We start from the raw sequence: 24,060 nt of genomic DNA on the forward strand, positions 1-24,060 counted from the left end.
GAATGCATGCGTGTGTGAATGAATGAAGAAGCGTCGAGGGATCGTCCACATGTAGTCCTGTGCTAAAGGCTGGGGCAGGGGTGCCCCTGAGCCTCTGCAAGGTGCAGGGTGCAGTAGGAGCAGGAGCAGCAAAGTGAGCAGGATGGAGCAGTGAGAAGGGCCCTGGGCAGAGAGAATGAGTCCCCATGAGGACCACAAGGCAGGAGAGCATGGGGCTCTCGAAGCACAGAAGGAAGTCCAGAGCTCCAGCTGTGTGGCTCATAGAAGTTCCAAGCTGGAACAATCTAACTGTCCACTAACAGAAAAACGCACCCATCATGGGTATTCGCTCACTGGAATACTCTATGCCAATGGACATGTGTGAACTAGAGCTCTGCGCAGATGCTGATGTTGAGCAAAAGCAGCCGTTTACAAAAGGATATCTACAATCTGGTTCCAGTGAAATACAATCAAAACAAGCCAAACTTTATTTTACAGAGATGCAATCCTAAGTGCAAAAATAAGAAGAAAAGCAAGGACAATTTGTGAGAATTTCAGACAGTTACTTCTGGGTCGGGATGGGGAGAGTCACCGGCTGTGCTCTAGTTCTTAATCCAAGTGGTGGCCCAGCAAGTACTGGAATTACTCTTGAAGCGCACACATCTGTTTTCTACACTATCCTATATGTGTGCTAGACCACAGATTTCCAGGTTAAATAGAGAAGGCCAGCACGGAAGGATTATAGTAAGGTAAGCGGGGAGGGAGTCAGGAGACAGGGCCAGGTGCTGCAGGATCTAATGGGTCAGGCCATGCGTTTTGTTTCTGTCCTCACAGCAATGTGTTAAACAACAGGGTGGCATGATGGGATGTGGCCGCAGCAGGAAAACCAAACTGGAGCAAAGTGAGGGTGGATGTGGGGCAGCTCAAAGTTTTGAGATAGTGGTTGTGCGGGCTTGATGACAGTGGTGGGGATGGAGGGAAATGTTGCAGCCACTGGGGACTTAGAAAGATGAGGGGATAGGACTTGGGATGGATCAGATGTGAGAGGTGGGGGTGAAGGAGGACTCAAGAAAGGAGCCAGGTGAGCATCTGGAGACACAGGCCTGGGGTTTAGGTGTCTACACGGTGGGGTTGGGGGTGGGGGTGGGGGATGGCCAATGATGGGAGCATTTACTTATGCGTGCACATCTGCTAGCCTTGGCTCCAGACAGGTGCATTTCTGCATACCAGGACCTCTCCGAGGCTCTGTGAGGGATAGCGACCAGAATCTGTCCTCAGAGGCCTGATTGAGAAGTGAGATTGGACATCCCCCTGCTCAGAGGAAAGGTAGAGGAGAAGAAAGGACCCTAGGGGCCCCAGGGGCATGACCATTTTTAGCTTGCAAGGTTGTGGTCGTTGTGTGGGAGAGGGCTGAACTCTCTGCAGGCTCCAATGGGCAGAACAAGGAAACATGGAGGAGATTTACAGGGAGATTTATTTAAGCTTGAGGGGAGAAAAAAAAAAAAACAACACCCAAAATCAAAAAGCAACCTTACGTGGCCTGAAATGATAAAGGTTGGCTCAAAGGAATAGTGAGTTCTATGTAGCTGGAAGTATTCAAGCCGAGACAAACTGGCCCCAAGCAAGGAAGGAGCACCAGCTCTAGGGTCCAACAGACTTGGGTTCAGTTCCAGGTCTCATGATCTTGGGCTAGTTACCTGACCTGAGTCCCGGTGTCCTCCGCACAATGGGACAATGGTTGGCTGTGAGGATCACATAGGGACCCAAGCAGGTCTCTGGGTACAGCCACTGCATGGTATCTCTTGAGTTCTGACTGAATACGTGACGTGTGTTATCTGGTTCAGCTGTCACCAGCTTGCGTGCAGGCCTGCCCTTGACATTAGTGGGGCCTGAGAGAGTACAGGGTGAGGTCTGAGCCTCCTGCCAGCCCCTCTTCTCTTCCCACTCCCGACTTCATCCACCATTGCAAGGGGAAGGGAGAGACTCCAGTTCACACGCCTAAGCTCTGTCCACACCAACCCCCACCCTGAGCAGGTCAACTTGGCTATCCCTCAGGTCTAGAAAGAGCACAACAGAAGCACCATTTGCCCTTGAAAGGATGGATTCAGCCATTTAGGAGGGGACACCGGGGTCCCAGGTACCAAAGGGCATAGACCCCATGTGGGCATGTCTGCTTCGCCCAGAGGACTCCTTGCCCCACAAGGGGGGCTACCAGAGCTGGGCTGCAGCAGGACCCTCTCCAGTACAGAGCCCAGGACGGGGGCTGGTTGCCAGGTCTAAGTGCAGTATTTTCTGCAAGATTCTTAAGTGGCAATGTTTAGTTATCTCAGGTATGCTTAGCCATGAGCTCTTCTGGGGCCTCAGTGGCGTGATGAGAGGAAGGAGAAAAGTCAGGAAACTGAGGAGAGAGGGCAAGGGGCTGGGGAGGGGTAAGAGCCCAAATTAAAATCTGGGTCAGCATTTTCATTTCCATGGTAGTGGAGGTGATCCCACCAGGGTGCCACAGAGGAACCCCCTGATTTCAGGCCATCTAGCCAAACTGAGGAAGAACTGAGAGCACAACTGCCTCCCCTGGGAATGGGGCGGAAGCTGGGGTTGGGAACAGAGTGGCAATGACCAGGCCTCAGCCACATAGCCTGGAGTTCGAGATAGAACTGCAGCCGTTAAAATCACGAGCATGGCAACTGGGATGGCACGGCTGGGCATCATACTCTGGGTCTGAGTCAGCAAGCCCACCCCAGGCCCCTTCTACTGGTATTTTCCAGTCTGTTCGTACGCTCCCTGCTGAGACCGGCTCGGGCTCTCGGGCTGGATGGAGGCAGAGTCCTCAGATGCAGGCTTTTAGAACCCACAACTGAGAAGGGCCAGAGGGGCAAGGCTGCGCAGGCTGTAGATGGGTGGTTCCCAAACTTTAGCAGCCTGTCAGAATCACCTGGTGGGGTGAGGACGTTATTGAAGGCCAGATAGCCCAGTCCCACCCCCAGAGTTCTGATTGTTCTGCATTTCTTACAGGGTCTCAGGTGATATCAATGCTGCTGGTCTAGGCACAGCACAACTCTTTGAGAACCACTTGTCTGCCAGCCCTGGGCCTTGCGTCCATCCCAGGCTATCTGAGGACTCTGGGCAGCAGCCCCTCGGCCCCTGTTGGGGTTTGGCACTGTGCTCTCAGGTAGTCAGTAAACTCATCCTTATGCAAAGAGATGGACAACGCCCCTGGGGAAGGAGGCCACTGGAGACACTTTATCAATAATACAACCAAATAACACAACCCTACTCATGGGTGTCGCATATGACCACAGAATTGAAAAGGCAAAGCAGAGACACTGCAGAAATTCATGTTTTTATTAATGTTTCCTTTCCCTGCCTTTCTGTGCAGGCTTTTTAAGATGAGTCAATAGTAAATGATTGTAAAAATCCAACTCTTTTTTTTTTTTAAGATTTTATTTATTTATTCATGAGATACAGAGAGGGAGAGGAGAGGCAGAGACACAGGCATGGGGAGAAGCAGGCTCCACGGAGGGAGCCCAATGTGGAACTCAGTTCTGGGAGTCCAGGACCATGCCCTGAGCCGAAGGCAGACGCCCAACTGCTGAGCCACACAGGGACCCCTAAAAATCCAACTCTTAAGGCACAGTCCACCCTGTTTGAAATGGTTCTTCCAACAAGGGGAAAATGTTGCAGATTTTTTCCTGTCTTCCTCCTCTTCCAGCTGGTTTGCAGGCCAAGTCCTAGATGCATTCTTAATTTGAGCCATCCTCTACAGCAGAACAAGTGGTGGGGAAAATTTTTTCTCTAGGCAACAGCAACATTTCTGTCTCATCTGTTTGGTTTTGTGCTGTAACATGACAGCTCGTGGGGCCACTGATTTAGACTGAGGTCCTCCTAGGAATGCATCGTTCACGATCAGTAAATATAGCAGGTTGCAGATGTTAGCCATTTCATTATTGCAAATGGAAATGAATGCTTCCTTGCCTTGTGAATATTTTAAAATGCAACAACAGACAAGTTGTATCTCACTCCCAAATTTCACGCAGTTCTGAACCACTTCCTAGCTCAGCATCGTCTGATTATCCCGAGGCCCTGAGCTCTACTTGTCTTCAGGGAATTTGGTGGCAGAGTTACTTTGTCCCAAACCATGGAGGAGCCTAAAAGACTTATAGGGCACAGATCATCTCAGCCCCACTTACTTTGTCCTTGGATCTGTAGATATCCTTGCTGGAAATGGAACTTGGAACAATACTTTTTTTATAAATGGAGGTGTCGTTTGTATGGGTGACAAAACAATGGGTTCTAGAATCTGGTGAGCCTGGGTTTATCTTGACTTTTCTTTCCCTCTTGCCCACTGTGAAACATGGGGCAGTTACTTAACTTCTCAAGGTCTCGGTCTCTTCATCTGTAAAGTGCGAATAATAATAATAATAATAACTGCTTTTAACGGAATTATTGTGATTGTTAGTTAAATGAATAAAAATACATAAATATGTAGCATAATGACTGGACATAAGTATAGTAAGTGGTAGTTATTTGACAATTATCCTTGTTACTGTCATTATACAAAGTGCCTATCACAGCACCAAGCACATAGTTCAATAAATGGTAATTATTATTATTATTACCATTATAATCCATACAGATGGACGTATATCAGAAACAGCCTTCCACTGTGCAAATTATATGAGTTTTATTTTTTTAAGATATGTGAGCCAAGAGGAATTTACATAAGCAAATGGACATTTTAATGAAGTTTAGCAAGATTAAAGTAAATCAACGGTGCTCATATAGTTTAATTAAGGTAATCCCTGATGCAAAACATTTGTTCAATTTGTGCCTTAGAATGAAAATGGGTTCCGTGGATTTTCAGGAATTTCTCCCCCTTGCTGTGCGTGGGTATGGGGACCTCAAATGACAACAGTCTGGGGCACATGGGTGGCTCCGTTGAGTAAATGTCTGACTCTTGATTTTGGCTCAGGTCAAGGTCTCAGGGTCCAGAGATCAAGCCCTTTGTTGGGTCCTGCACTCAGTATGGCATCTGCTTGATTCTCTCTCTCTCTCTCTCTCTCTCTGCCCTCAGACTGCTCATTCATTATCTCTCTCTCTCTCTCTCTCTCTTAAATAAATAGATAGATAAAGAAAGAAATTCTAGGAAGAAAGGAAGGAAAAGAAAGAAAGAACAGTCTTCCTGTGGAAAATCAGCTCTCACCATATAGGAGATGATGTGGGCTGGGAATCAGGATGCCGGGCCTCACCCTGAGCTGACCTTTGTGGCTCCCCACACTTCTCCGGGCTGGGTTTTGTTCATCTCCAGAGCCTGAAAATGCTGTGATTTTTCTAAGTGCCTGTGATTTATTGCCTTTAAAAAGGAAATAAGAAAAAAGAAGATTTCATTCTTTAAAAATCCTTAGACTCTGCAGATTTTCCCTGTTGGTTTTAAACCACCAGGTATTAGGTGCCAGATATTTGAGGGTAGCTTAATTGGAAGTTGTGTTTATCATCTGGAGTGTAAGCACTTGTACTAAATGTGTTTTTGACGGTCTCTCACCACCCAGCTTCTTGCTTCCAAACAGGATGATTTGCTTCTCCATTGCATTCAGAAGAAACACTTTAGTCCTGGTTACCAATGTTAATTAGTTTAGAGACAGGATTGTGTTTCTAAAAATAGTTCTGATACGGAAGGCCATATTTTGGTGCTTTTATAATCTGGCGGCTTTATCAGGAGGACTTCAGGAGACTTTACATTTTATTCTTGGTCCAGGTTATTGCTAGGAACTTTGAAGTAGATGAACCAGTGCTTATGATCTCGGGAATGGTGCTCATCTCTGTGCTTAGCTACTGGGGATACGGACAGTGCCTCCCATGGTTTGGATCTTAGCATTCGTTCTACCAGTTGTTTGTGGGAAATCTCTCCCCTGGTCTTGAACGCTTGTTGATTTGGCCTGTGATAGCATGATGGTGTAAATGCATGATATCAGTGAGGCAGACAGACAGCATTGTCTATGGTCAATGCAACATAAGAAAGGGAAGGAATTTAAAAAAAAAAAAAAAAAAAGGAAGGCATGCTAGTGTGGGAGACCTAGGCCCTGGTCTTGGCTCTGCCACTGAGCTGCTTCTCTGCCACACACTGTAGGCCAGGTCTGTACTGGAGCCTCTGGAGGTGAAGGGAATTCTCTGTGGCTCCCCTGCCCAGCTCCATCATCTGGACTTTATTATCTCTTCACTGAGGGGCTTGGGCTTGATTGTTGAGGATCTCTTTGTTCTAACATTCTGTTTGCTCAGTTACTGCTAATAATGGCAGCAAGTCTCAGGCTTATTACATAGGTGGGCATTTTGGTACGACTCCAGCAGCAGGCAGATCTCTGGTTGAGTTCCAAATTACCCTGAAACGTGTGCTTAGTTTCTGAGTTTGGTCATACCCCACATAAAGTTTGTTGTTGGATTTTTTTTTTTTTTTCAGAGGGTGGGATGGGCAGTCTCTATAAACTGTTTCTTGGCTCCGTTTTAGTAGTTGAGAAATGCTTTGGTTAATTTTGTATTCTGGGCTCTTAGTGGCATTCAGATTGCTTTATGTGTTACCTCAGATTAAGATCTCAGAATTGGTAGGGGCATGGCATCTTCTTGATTTATGATGTAGTCATTTGAAGCTGTTTTTTCTTTTAGTTTTACATTTGAGTTGTTTTTGGTGATATCACCCCATTCTCTCATTTTTCTCCTCCTTAAATTCTGTGTTCCAGTCTGAATTAAAGGGATTGCATTCATACAGTGTAGTAATGTTTGGGATGATTTATCACATTCATGCTGACATTTAAGCTACCTCTTTAGGAAAGAGCTCTGCCCCTTTCCAAGCCTTCTCTGTGAGAAGGAGGGGGATCATAATGGTTAGAATCTTTGAAGAGGGCCCAATCCACAGCCTTCTTTTCTGCCTAAATTCTAACATGATCAAAAATGAGACAAAGGAATAAAGGTATAAGGGCCAAAATATCACTGTCATTATGGAAAAGATGATGTTGGAGACTGTGTCCTATGTCCAGAGCAAAACGAGCCTCCTGTTGTTGAGTCCAGAGTGAGAGTCCTGAGAGCAGTGGCTCCCCAATCCCACGAGCAGGACAGGTGGGAACCAGAGCCAACCCTGGTGACAGATCCTCTGCTCCAGAGCTGAGTGGCCTCCCCCCAGTTTCTTTCCCCAAACTCACCCATCAAAAAAGGACCTTGATTTCCTCAGGGCCAGAGTGAGGTGGGGCAGAGAGAGGGCAGAGATGTCCTGCTGAATCCCTCCGGTCAGGTGGAAAGAAACATCCAGGATAGGGAAACAGGGTCTCCTCTCCCCGTCAAAAACCAATCCTACTGACCTCACAGGAAGCAGAGAAGCTGGAGTTAAAGGGACAAGTTTTGGAGTCTGACAGACCCAGTTCAAAACCCTAGTCTCCACTTAGAGGCTGTGTGATCAGAGATGAGTGCCTTCACCCCTCTCAATCTCACCTGTAAAACAGGAGAGCGAGTCCTTCATTGTGAAAGTCAACTGAGATCATTCATTAGAATGCTGGACACATAGTAAATGCTCGATAAATAATAGAAAGTCAAAAGACATACTGTGTAGAAATGTCCTTTGTAAATGATACAGTTTTATACAAATATAAAGAAGTATTATTATTTGGGGGTGGTGGTGGTGGTATTAAGCATAGTATCGAATCCCCTTGCTATGCAGCAGTGTTATTCCCCCCCAGTTTAGGCTTATTAAAATAGACTGGGGGGGGGCTTGTTATGTGTATCTTTTCTATCAGCTCTTACAAAGAAGATCCATGGGCCAGAAGAAAAAGAAGAAATTAAACTAATGAGAGACCCCTGGCATCAGAATGACCATGCCTCTGATTCCAGCTATTTTTGTAGATTCCTTTTTTTTTTTTTTTTTTTTTGTAGATTCTCCTGGAAGCTGTCATGTAATTCGGTAGCAGCCACTAGAAAGTCTTCACTCCATTTAATTTATGCCAAAAAATCATTAGTGGAATTTTGACACAGGCTGAAATTCTGCTGTCAGGCTCCAAGGGACAGCTCCACTTGCCAGAGACGGCCCTTGAAAGGCACTGGAGGAGGAAATGGAGGAGGGAGGTGTGGCTTCACTCTGCCTCCTCTCATCTATCCCGGTGGCCACCGCCACCATCACGCGCAGAGCGTTACCATGGCCAGCTACTTTCTTGTCTAGTCTTTCCCATAATCTCATGAGGCTTTATTGTACCCACTAACTTGGGCGAGCCTGCTCATTTGAGAAGAGCTAGCAACACCTCAAAGCCTGGAAGGAGGGCCCATCAGGTTCCTGGCAGCTGCCATGTCATTGGCTTTTGGGGTTAACCAGCACAGCGCCCCTTTTCTTGGCAACTATTATTGCTAATATCTAGCCACAGCTGCATTTTGTTTGTTTGTTTGTTTTGCTTTGGTTTTGTTTTATTTTTGTAGTGACATTTGCTTTTCTCCCTTGACCAGGAAGCATTTGAGCGTTGCCGTGAGAAGCAGGGCTCTCTGGAAGGTCTGCGATGCACACTTTGTCCTTAGGTCAGACTCATTCCTCCATCCTGGTGGAGGAACCATACTGCTTAGCACCAGGTTTTGAGGATATGAATCGTTGGAGTTTCGTTCAATTCTAAAGAAATTTATAAACCCCTACCTTTTTCCAGGCCTAGGGGTGGAAATTAAATAATAGTACCTACCTTGTATGGTTGAGGTAATAAATGGAAAGTGCCTACAACAGGACCTTGTACACAATGAGCACTCAGTGAGAATAGCCATAGTGTGATTATTGGTAGAGGCTTTGGGGGAGCTCCCAGCAGGCTGGGAATCACACTTCAACAGACAATTCCAATACCTTGGGGGTGAAGACAGTGGTACAGGATGCCCAAATGGGAAAACGCAGAGATTAGGCTGGGCAAGGGCTGATAATTATGTCAGATGGAAGAACTGAAGACCCAGGCTGTGTAAGCTGGGCTCGAGCAGGTTTGGGATGATTGGTAACTATTCTCACATGTAGGGAGGTCCTCTTGGGAGGAGCACATTTATTCAGTACGATTCCAGAGAGAAGAGCTGAGACTAACAGAATGTACCAGAAGGCAGATTTTGGATAAAATATTAGCAAAAAGTTTCTAATAATCAGAGTTTTCTAAAGCGGAACAGGGCTGCCTTGGGACCCTGCTCTCTGTCACCAAAGGGCCTGTACAGAGCCAGGTAAAGCAAAAGGTAGAGGAGGGAGATCCCAGGCTTTGGTACCAGAGAGCCACACTTGAGCCAAACTTGTGCACTTGCTGCATGATCCTAGGCAGGTCTCTTGACTCATCAGACTCTGCTTTTCTTTCTTTCTTCTTTTTCTTTTTCTTCCCCTACCTCAAGACTCTGCTTTTCTTGAAAGGACACATGCCAAGTGCAAAAGCACTTTATGAACTGCGGAACATCATGCAAAGTGTTACTTTTGCTTGTCATCACTGCAATTACTACTGAACATGTCTTCATTATCTCAGTAGCAAATGTTTGTGGATTGGGTTAGTTAAGGAACCAAGGATTTTCCCCCTAAACCTGGCCCTGAAGCTTGACTTTGGGTCTTATCCCCAGAGCCTCGTACATATAGTAGATTCCAACTTAAAAATGTACTGCGTGAAGGAATGAGGGAGGGGTCAAACATGTTAATCACTGCTGCCTGACATGGTAGTCATTGAGCTAAGCACTTTCATTCATCTCATTTAATCCTAAATACAATCTCATGAGATGGCCCCAAAAAACAGGGTATTTGACCCAGGATCGTAACGGTGATGCCAGCATGGATGGCAAGCTGGCCCAGCTGGCTTGTGGGTCACTGTCTCCTTTAAGATTCCACTTTTTGGGGGGCGGCTACACTCTTGGTGAGAAATGTTTGGCCCTATGACTGGGGGAGACATATTCCCCTTTGGGTCCACCTCTTCTGGAGGGATCCTGGTTCTCAGCTTGCATTGCACCAACTGCATGCAGGCAGTGGAAACTCTGGAAGCAGTGCTTCTCTCATCCCTGAGTAGTCCTGCAATGCTACCCAACCAGGAATGTCCTAACTCACTGCAGAGCATCACCACAGCCCACCCCCACCCCCCGCTCCCCCCAGCTTGGCAGCTAGACTTCAGGGCTGTGGACTTTGTGATCCTGAGTATCACTGAGAGTCTGCCACTGCCTAACTCGGACTTTGGGCAAGTTGTTCTTCGAGGCTCGGTTTCTATATCTGTAAACTTAGACAATACCGGGGTGCCTGGGTGGCTCAGTCGGTGAAGCATCTGCCTTCGGCTCAGGCCATGATCTCAGGTTCTTGGGATGGAGCTTCCGCATCCGGCTCCCTGCTCAGCGGGGAGTCTGCTTCTTCCTCTCCCCTGCCCCTCTCCCTGCTTGTGCTCCCTCTGTCTCTCTCTCTCAAATGAATAAATAAAATCTTAAAAAAAAAAAAAGGCCTGAGACAATACCAATCTCTTATAGTTTTTGTGAGGGTCAATGTCAAATGCTTGTTTAGTCCATCGCTTGGCAATGAAAGTGCCCAGAAAGTGGCATAGGATGTCCACCATCCCCTGACTTTTAGAGTTCTCAGACATGGTAGATATGACTGGGTGAACAGTTGCTACTATATAATTACTACAATTTACCTAATTATAGAAACACACATAACACCATTTTCTCCATCCCTGTAATATTGAGGTGCACAGATTTGGGGCAAATATTGGATAAATGAAGACCAAAGTTTAAACTAGTGATAATTTCCTTCCTGCCACAAGTATCTCCAATTCAGGACAGAGAGCTGCCCGGAATCACTGCTCTGGTTTGCATTCTGCCACAGCCGTGTTCTGCTGAGCTAACTTAGGGCCCGGCCTGCAGCTATATAAGCCTCCACTGTCTCATCTGTAAAATGGGGGTAGCTGTAGCCACTTCGTAGGGTCATTGAGAGGACTAAATGAAATCCTGTACATCAGGGTGGGGGATGGGGCTTGACAGTGAGAGTTGTTCAATAGACATCAGTTCTAGTACCAGATATGAAAAGGACTAGGTCAGTGTTGGCTTATAAAAGGGGGCACTAAATAAACAGGACTTTCCATTATTCCTTTTCAATTTACGATCCCCTTCAATCCTCTGAAAGCACGATGCCAGCATAACTAGGCTTTATAGGATGGAGCCAGCTGACAGAGGAACCAGGCCTTGAGGGAAAAATGCCCCGGTTCTTTGTTCAATGGGGACCACTTGAGGCTGAGCTTCGTGGTGGCTCCAGGAGATCATGGGGGCGAGTAGGTGCTGTGAGTCTCTCCTGTTATTCCTTAATAGGAGGCTCCGATCCAGTGTTACAATATTGGAACTGCACACATCTAGCAGCTACGGCAGGGACGGGGCTGCCAGGCAACTTCTTTCAGAGAACATTTTCTGTTATGCTGCTGGTGCTGAGGCCAGGAGCAAGCACCCCGAGACATCGTGTTGCACACTTACGTCTTCCTTTGTCACCGCCGCTAAGTGACTGAGTCAAAGTGTCTCCAGCAAGCAGCATGCAAAATGCATTTGTGCCCACGCGGCATCTTAATAAAAATTACAAGTGGATATTTTCCATACATTTGGGGCTTATCTCTTCATACTTAAAAGCTCATTTTTAACTGTTTGGGATTGAAATCCTTCTAAAATGCATTACCCACCTGCTTCCTGAAATCAAAGGAACATTAATTTGACATTCTTTTTCTCTTTTCTTGGGGCTCCAGAGTAAAGAGGTATGCCAATAAACTGGCTCCCCAAAAGCAAAACAAACAAGCAAACTCCCCCAATTGTTAGTATTTGCCTATTTCCATGGTGTAAATATTCATACTACAAATGATTTCAAGCTTTCAGTGGTTTTAAATAACCAGCTGGAAAGACTTGTGAATATTTAGGGGCAGCTTGAGCCCCCATGGCAGGAGGAAGCAGAGCAGAGTGGAGAGGTCAGATGCCACCAGAGCTGGGCAGACCTGGCTTTAATCCTCATTTTTTCCACTTGAGAGCTGGGCTATCTGGGACAGGATACTTAACCCGAGTTTCTTTATATAGGCTAAGAATGACAATGACTACACCAAGGGCGACGGTAAGGTGGGATAGGTCGGGGGTCCCAAAGTCAAGTGCTGTAGGGACCAACCAGGTGACACATAATGATGGCAACAAGCTAGACGGGTGCTCTGACAAACACATGATACAGAGGTTCTCAAGCTTGGCTGGGGAACTTCACCTGAGCCTGAGCCCCACCTCAGACCAATTAAACCAGAATCTCTTGGGGAGCCAGTAAGTGAAATGTTTTTTGTTTGTTTGTTTGTTTGTTTTTTTGTGTGTGATTTCCAGAAATCTCATAGGGAGGTCAATTGCTATGGCAGGACTTGTTCATGGTGGTTAATTGTGCGCTACTTCCTTTAAAGGACATAGACACTGACCTTTGAAATAATTTCCCTTTCCAGTCCCGTCCTAAATGGCAACAGTAAACTTTGGGTGACTTTGGGAAATGGTAAGTAGTGTGGTATGGGGGAGGGGAGGGTGATGTAGGAAGCAGAGGGGATGAAATAGAAGGGTTGACAGCCATCCCATTATAAAGGGCTTTGACTGACAGGCCAAAGAGTTTTAGACTTTGCCTTCGGGCAGAGGGGAAGACCCCGTGGGCGCTTTAGGGGAGGCACCACGGCAGCATGCTCCATAGTTGGCAAGAGAATCATTCCTGGCTGGCCCATTGAGCAGATCACATCAAATCGTTCATTCTTCAGTGATCCCTGCTCCAACCCTATGTTCCTGCCCTTTGCATTTGTACAAGTTCTGTTTATTTAAAGTTATTGCCTTCGCTGTGTTCCCAGCCCAAACTGGCAGGAACGGTCTAGTGCAAGGGAGGATTAGATTGATGGGACCTCAGAGGACCTCCTTTGTTCATATTATTAACCTGAGTATTTTTCAGAGAAGATTTGATTAAAAGAGATCATCTGAGGTTTGTTTTCTGCTGTATCTTCTGGAGGGAGCATGGCCAATGACCTTCCTTGCACCTGACTGCCCTCTCTGTGTGCGTTTTAAAAAGCAGGTGTCGGGATCCCTGGGTGGCGCAGCAGTTTGGCGCCTGCCTTTGGCCCAGGGCGCGATCCTGGAGACCCAGGATCAAATCCCACATCGGGCTCCCGGTGCATGGAGCCTGCTTCTCCCTCTGCCTATGTCTCTGCCTCTCTCTCTCTCTCTCTGTGTGACTATCATAAATAAATTAAAAAATTTAAAAAGCAGGTGTCAGGCAGAGTTTAGGGAGCACTGGTTTCTAATTAATCGCTTGTTATACCACAGGCCTCCAGATTGTGCCACTAAAATGACTAGTTTATTCAATGAAGAAACCCTGATAGTAATAGTTTAAACCCTGAAAACAAGCATATTTAGTTCTTTGTCAATACCACATTTTTCTGAGATTGTTGTTGTTGCTGTTACTATTACTGTTTATGGCGCCAGGGCTAGTGCTGGATGCTTTGCAAATATTATTGTTTTGTTGAATTCTCATGGGATCTTTGCAAATACTGATTTTTCAGAAGAAGAAATCTGGCCTCAGAGAACTGAGTCACTCCCCAAGGTACCATGGCTGGTAGGAGTCAAGCTCAGCCCTGGGCTGTTTTTTTGGCTACGACCTCTTCATTATGCTCTGCTCATTGCTATCTACTTGCCTCTGTTGAACTGGCCATGTTTGATGACATAGGAGTTTATATTTTGTTAAATAGTGTCTGGAAAATAATAAACATAATTTTTAAATATAGCTTAAGATATATAGAATAGAAATAGATTAACCACCACTAACATTTCCCCTGGACTATTGTCATTCCATGGAATTCACTTAAAGGAACAGATTTAGCATTTCCTAACTAAAGCAGTGAAGTTCCAAATTCTGAAATTACCCCAAGGGCAAGCATTTAGCCTTTAGTGATTATTCATGGTGTAACCAGCCTTCCTAGGCCATATCCATCATTTCGTTATTTGGTCATAGTTTTTTTCCTCTTTCCAGGAAAATGGTGCTTGTATAGAATCACTTTTGATTAAGGATTTGTAAACATCACAGTAACTTGGTTTCTCTCTTACTGTTAGCTGTTTGTTAGCTGTTTACCTTTTTTTTCTTTTTTTGAGATTTATTTATTTATTTGAGAGAGAAAGAGGGAGCACAAGTGTGAGGGAGTGGGGAGAGGGAGAAGCTGACTCCCTGCCAAGCAGGGAGCCCAATGGTGGGGGCAGGGTGGGGGGGATGGTGCTCAATCCCAGGGCCCCAGGATCATGACAAAAGTAGCCACTTAACCAATTGAGCCATCCAGGTGCCACTAGCTGTTTACCTTTTTATAATATGAGGAGAGGTTTGTGTTCTTTGACCTGACACACACAAAAATGAATCACCCATTCGTTTATTCCGCAAACTTTTTCTGAGTACCTCCTGTGCGCCCTACACTTTTCTACGGGATGGGATGCAGCTGTGGTGCTGGCCCATGGTGTCTGTTGTCGTTAATGCTTTCCAATCTAATCTGATGTCATTAATGCATTCCAAAGGAGGGACAGAGGCTAAGCACACAGAGGAAAAGTAGGAAAAGCAAGGAATGGTGCTGGTGAGCGGGTGCTGGGTTGGCGATGGGAGCAATGACATGGTCTCTTCCCTTTGGAAGACAGACATTTCAACAAATAGATACAAACTCCAGCTTCTAGGCATTCGTAGGTGTAACATTTACTACCTTGACTCTGCTTGAGCAATACGAAGAGATATGAAATGCAGCAATCTGTCATTTTGCTGAAATGTAAATTATCTTCCATTGTGAAGGAAGAGGTTTTTGCCTCCAGGTAAAATCATTTGGGCATCACCAAGTAGGTGAGGTAAGCATTTAGGGAGAGTGCTGAGTCTTCCCTGCACCCATGGAATCTATCCATATAGATCCTATTTCATTTACTAATTCAACAAACCTTTCTTAGTGTCTGTTATGGTCTGTATACCTAAGAAGCTAAGCTGGGTGGCTCAATCCCTATCTTTGACAAGGGAGGAAAAGATGCACAAATAATTGTAATATAGTCTGCTCTTAATGGTCATGAGACCATTTGTCAAGAGACCTTTGCGAATCCTTAAATTGACTGCTACTTATTGTTATGCGGAAATGAACAAATCGTTCATCGGACAGCCAGACTCCTTCACTGGTTAAGTGACTTGTTAATTCATACTTGTCCCTTGGAAGGGGTGATTCAAGGTCATGCAGAGGGCTTTACAGATATCATCTCATTTCATCCTAGTGACAGCTGTGTGATTGGGATTACTGTCTCCATTCACACTGTTACACGCCACAACCTTCAGGATCACCAGTGCCAGGGGCTTACCGTGCGCCACCCTCTATTCTGTAGTTCAGGAATGAAGGGATTTGGGATCACCTTCTTGAACAAGGGGACATTAGCCTGGATTTTGCAGAATGAGAGGAACTTGTCAGGTAGAGAAAGGGGAAGTACCAGCAGAGGAGACCACTTATGAAAGGACATACTTATTCAGGCAAAAAAGAGATTGGGAACTCAGTGGGGCAAGGGAACTTGGCAGGAGATTAGCTTGGAAAGGGAGATTGGAACTTGACAAAGAGAAAGGCTCCAGTGCGTTTGGAGGCAGGGTTGACAGGATTCCTACTGGCACAAAGGAGGAAGGGGGCAGAGGAATCAAGGCCACTCCCAGGATTTTGGCCACAGTGACTGGGTGGCACTGGTGAGGATGGAAATGCTGATCTGGACCACACAAATATCCTGTGGGGGCAGTCCCCAAGGTGGACCAGTTGACAGATGAGAAACGAGCACTTGGAACTAAGGTGTTGACAGCGCAGCTGCAGAGAAGGGACTCCACCAGAGAGGACACTCCTGGCTCCACTCAGCAGGCCACGTCACTGGGATCTGGTAGGTAGAGAAGCCAAAGGCACACTGCCAATGAGGCTGCACGGGAAACAATTCACTCAGGTCAGGAATGCTGCAGGGAGGAGAGGTTTCAAGGGAAGCAAAGAGGTCAGGCTTGGGACAGGTTGACTTTCAGGTACCTGGTCTTTCAGGCCTGGCCTGTCAAAAAGGTGAGGTGAGTGACATTGCGGCGAGGGCTGTGAAGCCAGACCACCTGGGTGCAAACTCCAGCTCTGCCCTCAGCCAGCTCAGTGGCCAGGGCAAGCGGCCTGACCTCACTGAGCCTCAGTGTCCTCCATGTGACATGGGGGCATCGGTGGTGCAGGAATCACATGGCAGACACGGAGAAGAAGTGAGCAGAGCACCTGGCACCTTGTCAGTGCCCAGTTGAACACTGGCTCCCCTCATCACTGCCACCATCACTACTGATTTCCCAGCTGTTGGCTCAACAGCCAAAGATGAGAAAACGGTGAGGAAGAGAGCTGCCTTCGCCTCCGGTCCTTTTAGAAGCTGATGCCAAAGACATGTTCTAGTACTCGGGGCTCACTTTCGTGATGGATGTGGCTTCACTTGAGAGTTTCTTAAAATTGAGTGCAATTTGAAAAGGTAAGGAGTAAGCCTCTGGCTGTATTGAGCAATCCTGAAGTTCCTCTTACAACGAGAGCTCCGTGGAACCCGCAAGAAAGATAATGATGGGCTCAGCACTGTTAACATTTTTAATGGGGAAAAATGGATGTAAATGACAGAATCTTAAATGCATTAATTTTCAACATTGTGAAATTAATTGGCTCCCAAATATAGCCGGCTCCTGCAGTAATTGGAGTTTTGGGGACCTTCCTGTTTTCCTGTCACCTTTAGCCAACATTTCTTGGTTCAACGATGGTGAATAAAGACCACTCACTCTGTTTAATTAGAGTTGAACCGTGTTTTGAGAAGTTAGTAATATAATTAAAATTATATTTCCAGTTTATACGAAGTAGAAAAAGAAGAGATCAGCAAATGATCTTTGGAGGCTGCTCTCAAACACGCGATGGCACAGGGTACCTTGCATGGAGGGAGACAGGGTCCCTGCCCTCAGGCTGCTCAAGGTCTGCGATCAGAAACAGTGACATTGACTCGGGGTGATAAACAGTGTTGGTCTGGCGGGGCTCATGGTTGAGAGTGACACCCTTCACCAGGTGGGTCAGGAGGCAGTCTTCAGAGAAAGTGACATTAGGGGATGCAGGATGCCAGTCTGACACCAGGCCAGCTAAGGAATGGCACAGTGGTCCAGGGAGAACCAAGGAGATGGAAACTAGGCACAGATCCTGGGGACAGTGAGGAGAAGTGTTTTACTTCTCCTGTGGTGGCTGGTGGGTGTGAGAGTGAAGGAGAGGGATAAACCGAGATAAGAAAGAGGCCATAGGTCACAGATGGTTAGAACTCCAAAAACGGGGATCCCTGGGTGGCGCAGCGGTTTATTTGGCCCAGGGCATGATCCTGGAGACCGGGGATCAAATCCCACGTCGGGCTCCTGGTACATGGAGCCTGCTTCTCCCTCTGCCTGTGTCTCGGCCTCTCTCTCTCTCACTGTGTGCCTATCATAAATAAATAAAAATGAAAAAAAAAAAAGGGATCTCAATCCCTTAAAAAAAAAAAAAAAAAGAACTCCAAAAACGGCAGAGGTGGGGAAACAGGGAGGGAGGGCCACGGAGGAGGCTGCGTGCGTGGTTCCCATGAGAATACAATTTTACATAATTTAGAAATAAGATTTATTTTTTGTTTAAGATTTTATTTCTTTGACAGAGAGAAAGCACAAGTAGGGGGAAGTGGCAGGGAGAGGGAGAAGCAGGCTCCTTGCTGAGCAGGGAGCCCAACGGGGGGGCTCGACCCCAGGACCCTGGGATCATGACCTGAGCCGGAGGCAGATGCTTAACCAACTGAGCCACCCAGGTGCCCTTAGAAATAGGATTTATGACCATCAAACACATACAGGTTCCTCCCTCTGCCCCCTGTCCAAAAGCGGAGCGTTTTGTTTTTTTGTTTTGTTTTGTTGTTTTTAAGCGGAGCGTTCTTATGAAAGCTTCCTACGCTGAAATGTCGTAAAGTGAAGAAGCAATTTCCATTAATTTACATGGGAAAACAACGTGAGAATTCCCAGAGCCAAAAATCACCTGTCTCAGGCTTTCCCGATACCGGAGGACGCATCCTGCTGACGGGTGCACAAGCTCCATGGAGATAAAGCATGACACTCACAGACACGCTCAGAGCTCAGGGGGCTCATGCGGAGATGCTGAGTGTCCTTCTGGGAAGGAGCCAGCTGGGGCCACCCTCACTGCTCCAGGTGCACACTGCCCACAACACACTAATGCTGGAAGAGCATCATTCTCAGTTTTCTCCTCTTTTTGTAAAACCCGCTTTGGATTTTTTTTTTTTTTTTTGGTTAGCAAAAACAAGTACTAATGTAAGTCTTTCAGAAAGGTGGAGTTGAGGAGTGCAAACTTTCAAAAGACAGGGTATACCTTACTCAGAAAAAAACCCTAACCTGGCTATTTCAAGCCCTTTTGCTGGTAAACTATGCTTTGAGAGACTGGATAGGTGTTTGCCCTGTGCCACCGCTGGAATACCTGAGAGTGAGCCAGGTTGTTAGGTTCCAGAAATGAGGGAAGATGAGCCAGGCTGGAAGGTGGAAGAGGGGAAAGCATCTTTCCCCTTCTGGACAAATTACCTTTTCAGGTAGCACAAGAGATTAATTCACTTAATTCACTTAATCAATTCATTCCCACCATCCTCCCTGTCTCCCTCTGCCTGCTGCTCCTGTCATTCTCTCCTTGCTGAGTGAAAGTAAAGCTTTGATGGATGAAATGCTTTACAGAGCTGTTCCTGCATCTGCCAGGTGCCTGACCTGCCCAGGAATGTGCCACCATTGAGTATGATGTCAGTTGTAGGTTTGAGTAGACATCTCTTAGCAGGTTATTTTATAATATCCTTGCAATCCTAAGATGATCCTTGGTAGTGATATATTGGTTGGGTTTTTTGGTTGTTGTTTTTTTTTTGTCTTTCCTGGATTTCTTTCCAGGTGTTGTCTTTGGTTCTGTTCTTAAATTTATTTTTTCTTTCCAAATCATTTTTCCTCCCTTAGGGTTTGGTTTCTTTTATCTGAAATTTTTATCATTTTAAACATACTTAGCTAGGATATTGTGATCTGCCTTGTCTTTCTTCAGGGAGGAACATCTCTTCCTGCTTTTCAAACCGAGTCTATCCTTGGCTCCCTTAGGCTTACATGGCCACTGAGTCACCAGACATTTACTGAGCAACTACTATATCCAGTATTGTCTCTGGATCCAAGGACTGGTTATGTGATGACTACTTGTCACATGATTAGTGCTTACTGTCTACAAACCCCTTGCTCAGCAAAGTGATAGGAGCCCAGGATTTGGAGTCAGATGAATCTGGATTCAAATTCTGGCTCCAATGATTAAGTGTGTCACCATTAGCAAGGTAGCAAGTTGGTTAACTTTTTTTTTTTTAATTTTTATTTATTTATGATAGTCACACAGAGAGAGAGAGGGAGGCAGAGACACAGGCAGAGGGAGAAGCAGGCTCCATGCACCGGGAGCCCGATGTGGGATTCGATCCCGGGTCTCCAGGATCGCGCCCTGGGCCAAAGGCAGGCGCCAAACCGCTGCGCCACCCAGGGATCCAAGTTGGTTAACTTTTTAAAGCTCCAGTTAGCTTCTTCTACTACTATGGGATACAAATAGTATCTACTTCAGAGTACATCCTGCATCTGAACACCTGTGGTATAAAATATTGAGTGCAGTATCTGATTCATAGTAAGAGCCAATCACAGATAGTTGCTGTTATCGTTTGTGTCCATTTTCCCATTTGATCCTCCAGGACAATTGTTTTATGAGATACATTATTATTATTATTATTTGACAGATGCTCTATGAGCTTGTGGAAACATTTAGTAAAATATTACTAAAATGTTGGGTTTTTATCAATGTGTACCAAAAAGGGCTTTCTTTGATTAGCGTAAGACATCATGCAGATGGAAAAGAATGTCCTACTCTGAAATGGTTTAAACCCAAATTCTTGCCTATATTCAGAGGTGTGTTATTACAGGAATTTAAAATCATATAAAAGACCCAGAGAGACAGCCTAGCATATTTGAAAAGGAGGGAGCAGAGAAATGATTACAAATATCATTTAATAATGTTATTTAGATGTTACTAACATGTTTTTAAAGTCTATAGGATGAAATAGTAAAATGTTTCAAAATGATTTGCATATAGCACCACTTCATTTAAAAATATATGGTTTATAGGCATAGAAACTATTGGTTGAGTGATGATCTCTGACCTATAACATTACAGATCGTTTTAATTTTTTTCTTTAAGCTTTTCTATATATTCTAAGTTTTCTACGTTTTTGTTTTTGTTTTTTTCCTGCTCTGGGAAGGAAAAGAAGGAGCACGTCCTGCCCATTAGACCTGTGTGAGGGCAGCCTGGTCCCAGAGGACCCCAGCACCAATGAGCCCCCTGCTGAGCACACACTGGCCCTAGGATCTTGCAGCAGCTGGGCCCTCAAAGGGCAGAATAGAAGTGGAATCCTGCCTCCTCTCTTTCCACTGCAACTTGATATTAATGGTCTTAATCCACATTCTCTTGCCAGCCTGTGGTGGTCACAGCCTGCAGTGGTAGCTTGCAGCTTGCTAAGCGGTACCTGCCCAGGTTGTCCTACTTCATGGAGATCTTACTCTTAAGTCCCCATCAGAAGTGCTTTCCTGTTCGGCCACCAGTGTCTTCCTTCCTCCATTCTCTCATCTTCAGTTCCCCAAGCAGGGAGGATCTTGGCCAAGCCACCCTTATGCAGAGTTAGCTCTTTTGGATGGTAATGAGTTGCGTCTCAGCTAGTTCCTCGGAGACTGGATTCCATGTTACTACCTGAGGCCGCATTTTTTCAGAAGCGGCCAGTAGGGGTTAGCATACCCCGAGACCGTCTGGGACTTGGTGCTGGTCTGGCCGGGAAGCTGGTTTCCCTGAGCTCTACCTGGGAGCAGGTACTGTGCTCTGTGGGTCATGGGCTGCATTCCTTTGCATGGTGTTCTCATTTCATCCGGGTTCCTGAGCCAGAAACTACGGAGATTTCCAGGAACTCTCAGTGAGTTTTCTTGAGCTCACCGCCTTGATCCTGTCATCCTTTGCATCTTGCATATACCACCCTGGTCCAGGTCCCCATCTTATCTGGTGCAGAGAGCTCTAAGAATCTCAGAACATATTTTCTACTCACCCCTTTTCTCCATCCACTTTATTCTTGAAGAGCCAGAGTGATCTTTTCAAAACTCAAATCTAACTGGGTTAAGACTTAAAACACTAACTTAAAACACTTTAATGGCTTTTCATTTCCTCGCAGACTCCTAAAGATAAAATCATTTAAAATGCCTGCCAGGGCTGTGTATGATTTAGACCAGTGGTTCTCAAAGTAAGGACCTCGGACCCCCGGGGTCCTTCAGGATCTTTTCAGGATCTCCGAAGCCTCAAAACTGTTGTCATCATCATCATCATCATAATACTGAGACATCATTTGCCTTTCTGTTGTGTTGACTTTTGCACTGATGGTATAAAAGCAGGACTGAGTAAAACCGGCTCCTTCGCAGTGCTTGAGTCAGGGGCACCAAACCCGTGTTGGCAGTCGCTGCCTTCTTTACTCCTAAATAAACAATGATAGCATGACGATTGTAAATATGAGGAAATAGAACTTGAGTTACTTCAGTGCTGTTATTCTTACTGAGAATCAAACTCTGAACTCTGCAGTTTACTTTTCGGAATCAATTTTTTATGTGTTTTCTACCCCATTTTAAAGAATATAGTAATACCCTGAACCACAGCTGGTTTAAAACAAACACACAAAACAACAAACAAACAGAAACCAGGTTCACTTCAGAAAATCTTTGATGAAACAGTACAAATTATTAATGTAAGTAAATCTCAGCCCTGGAGTAGACTTATTTTTAATATTCTGCGTGGCAAAATGGCAAGTAAGTTAAAGCGCTTCCAACCGCGGAATCCACCGTCCCTGATGGGAGGAAAGACTCTCCTGCAGTCCTGTGGGTTACAAGCTGCCCTGGCCCCTTTCATCAAGGAATGATCAGAAAGTTCTTTTTCCTGGAAAGAATGATTGGTGACAAACTATAGTTATTGAGATTTAGACATTTGGCAGACATTTTCTTGAAACTGGAAGAAGGAAGCTTTTCATTTCAAGGAAGACAACCAACAGCATTTGCCACCAGTGATAAAATTAGAATATTTAACTCAAACATTAGAACTTCAGAAAACTTGTGTCTGCCACCATGAAATTGATGGCTTTGCAATATTTAAAATTTTTTCTGATGAGATCAGTGATGATATTAATGAATGTCATTTTCTGGAAGTGCATAACAAATTTATACAACATCTTGAAAGTCTGCATAAACCAGTATTTTCCAGATATCCAGTACATGATGTTGTAAAATTCTGCACGAGTAAATGATCCATTCAAAGTGCCAGGTAGAACAATAGGTTTTCCCAATAGGATGCAATGTTTATTGATAGATTTCAGCTTCCACATTGTGAGTAACCTTTAAAACAGAGCCACTTGGGGCAGCCACTTGGGCTGGGTGCTCACCAGTGCCACTTGGGGCAGTGGTTTAAGCGCCACCTTCAGTCCAGGGCGTGATCCTGCCGACCCAGGATCAACTCCCACATCAGGCTCCCTGCATGGAGCCTGCTTCTCCCTCTCTCTGCCTGTGTCTCTGCCTCTCTCTTCTCTCTCGGTGTGTCTCTCATGAATAAATAAATAAAATCTTTAAAAAAATAAAAAAAGTAAATAAAACAGTGCCACTTGGTAAGATTTGGGGTATGCCAGATTTCCTTCATATCCTTCAACCCCGAGCACATGACAGCAGACAACGTAGAAGCAGATATGAGACCCCAACTATCATTAATTAAAGCAGACATTATAGAGATTTGAAAAAAAAAAGTAAAACAGTGCTACTCTTCTATTTTTTGGTTGCTGTTTTGGAAAAAAGCATTTTTCACAAGGATGTTATTTTACATTAATGTACGCTATTAATGTATGTCTGCTATTGCTATTTTTAGATTAATATGTTAAAAAGTTGACTGTTTTATTATTTTTTTAATTTTTATTTATTTATGATAGTCACAGAGAGAGAGAGAGAGAGAGGCAGAGACAGGCAGAGGGAGAAGCAGGCTCCATGCACCGGGAGCCCGATGTGGGACTCAATCCCGGGTCTCCAGGATCGCGCCCTGGGCCAAAGGCGGGCGCCAAACCGCTGCGCCACCCAGGGATCCCAAAAGTTGTCTGTTTTAATTTCTATTATGGCAAAATGATTAATTGTAAGTGTATAAAGGACTCCCAAGGGGCCTCCCCCATCCGCCAAATTTGGAAACCATGGATCTGGAACCTAGATCTAGAGATCAGGTCTCTTCCCTCATTTAACATTCCTAGTATTTCCTGAATACTAGTCCCTTTCCGTGACTTCATCAGGTCCTCCAGCCTGGCTCCCTGCTGCTTCAGGGCCTTTGCACATGCAGCGGCTTGTGCCTAAAATGTATCTATTCCTTGTTCACCAAGATTATCTTATTAACCTCTATTCTCTTGCCATCACAGCTCAGGAAAGCATTCTCTTTCCTCCTGTCCATCACGTCCATTCTATTCTCTCACTTGCAGAGGCTCCATGTTAATATATTTCCTCCACTCTACCTTCAGACTTAAATTCTTGTTATGTCCTTCCTTTATCATTTCCCCTTTGTGCCTATTTTACAAGTACCACCTCCTCTGCTGTCTGTTGTGTTATATTAATCACCACCTGTCTGATACAAGAGAGAGGAAAAACTAACCAACATTTTCAATGCTAAGGGAGCCAGTTGATCAATCTTTTCCTTGAGATTTCATACATTTTTAAGAGGGTTCTCACATACCTCTTTACACACTCCAGTGTAATTTACTCTGTGGGGTTTTTTTTCCCCCCCAGCTCAGGAAGCAAAGCACCTGCATTTTGTCATTAATGAAGCCGGTTTTCCTGCTCTTGTACCTGGAAATTTCTGAAGTGTGTGTTTATTTTTTGTATCTGCCAAATTTCCCATTTTAATGGTACATTATCTTTTTACTGAGTTCCAACCCCTTGAAGTGTAAACTCAG

The 24,060-nt window shown here is 45.3% G+C and overlaps 1 protein-coding gene and 1 long non-coding RNA gene across 7 annotated transcripts in view; one reads left to right on the forward strand and one right to left on the reverse strand.

Annotated features, from left to right (window-relative positions):
• The window catches only part of TTLL11 (tubulin tyrosine ligase like 11), a 245,235-nt gene that overhangs the window by 125,243 nt on the left and 95,932 nt on the right, over positions 1-24,060 (forward strand). The gene's annotated exons all lie outside the window — the stretch shown is intronic.
• Positions 3,452-7,327, reverse strand: LOC112677154 (uncharacterized). The gene is made up of 3 exons (XR_003146851.3): positions 7,167-7,327; positions 5,180-5,329; positions 3,452-4,372 (listed from the first exon to the last, which is right to left on the reverse strand). It is a non-coding gene; the product is annotated as an uncharacterized LOC112677154 (long non-coding RNA).

Source organism: Canis lupus, chromosome 9 (genome assembly GCF_003254725.2).
Source record: "Canis lupus dingo isolate Sandy chromosome 9, ASM325472v2, whole genome shotgun sequence".
Lineage (NCBI taxonomy): Eukaryota > Metazoa > Chordata > Mammalia > Carnivora > Canidae > Canis > Canis lupus.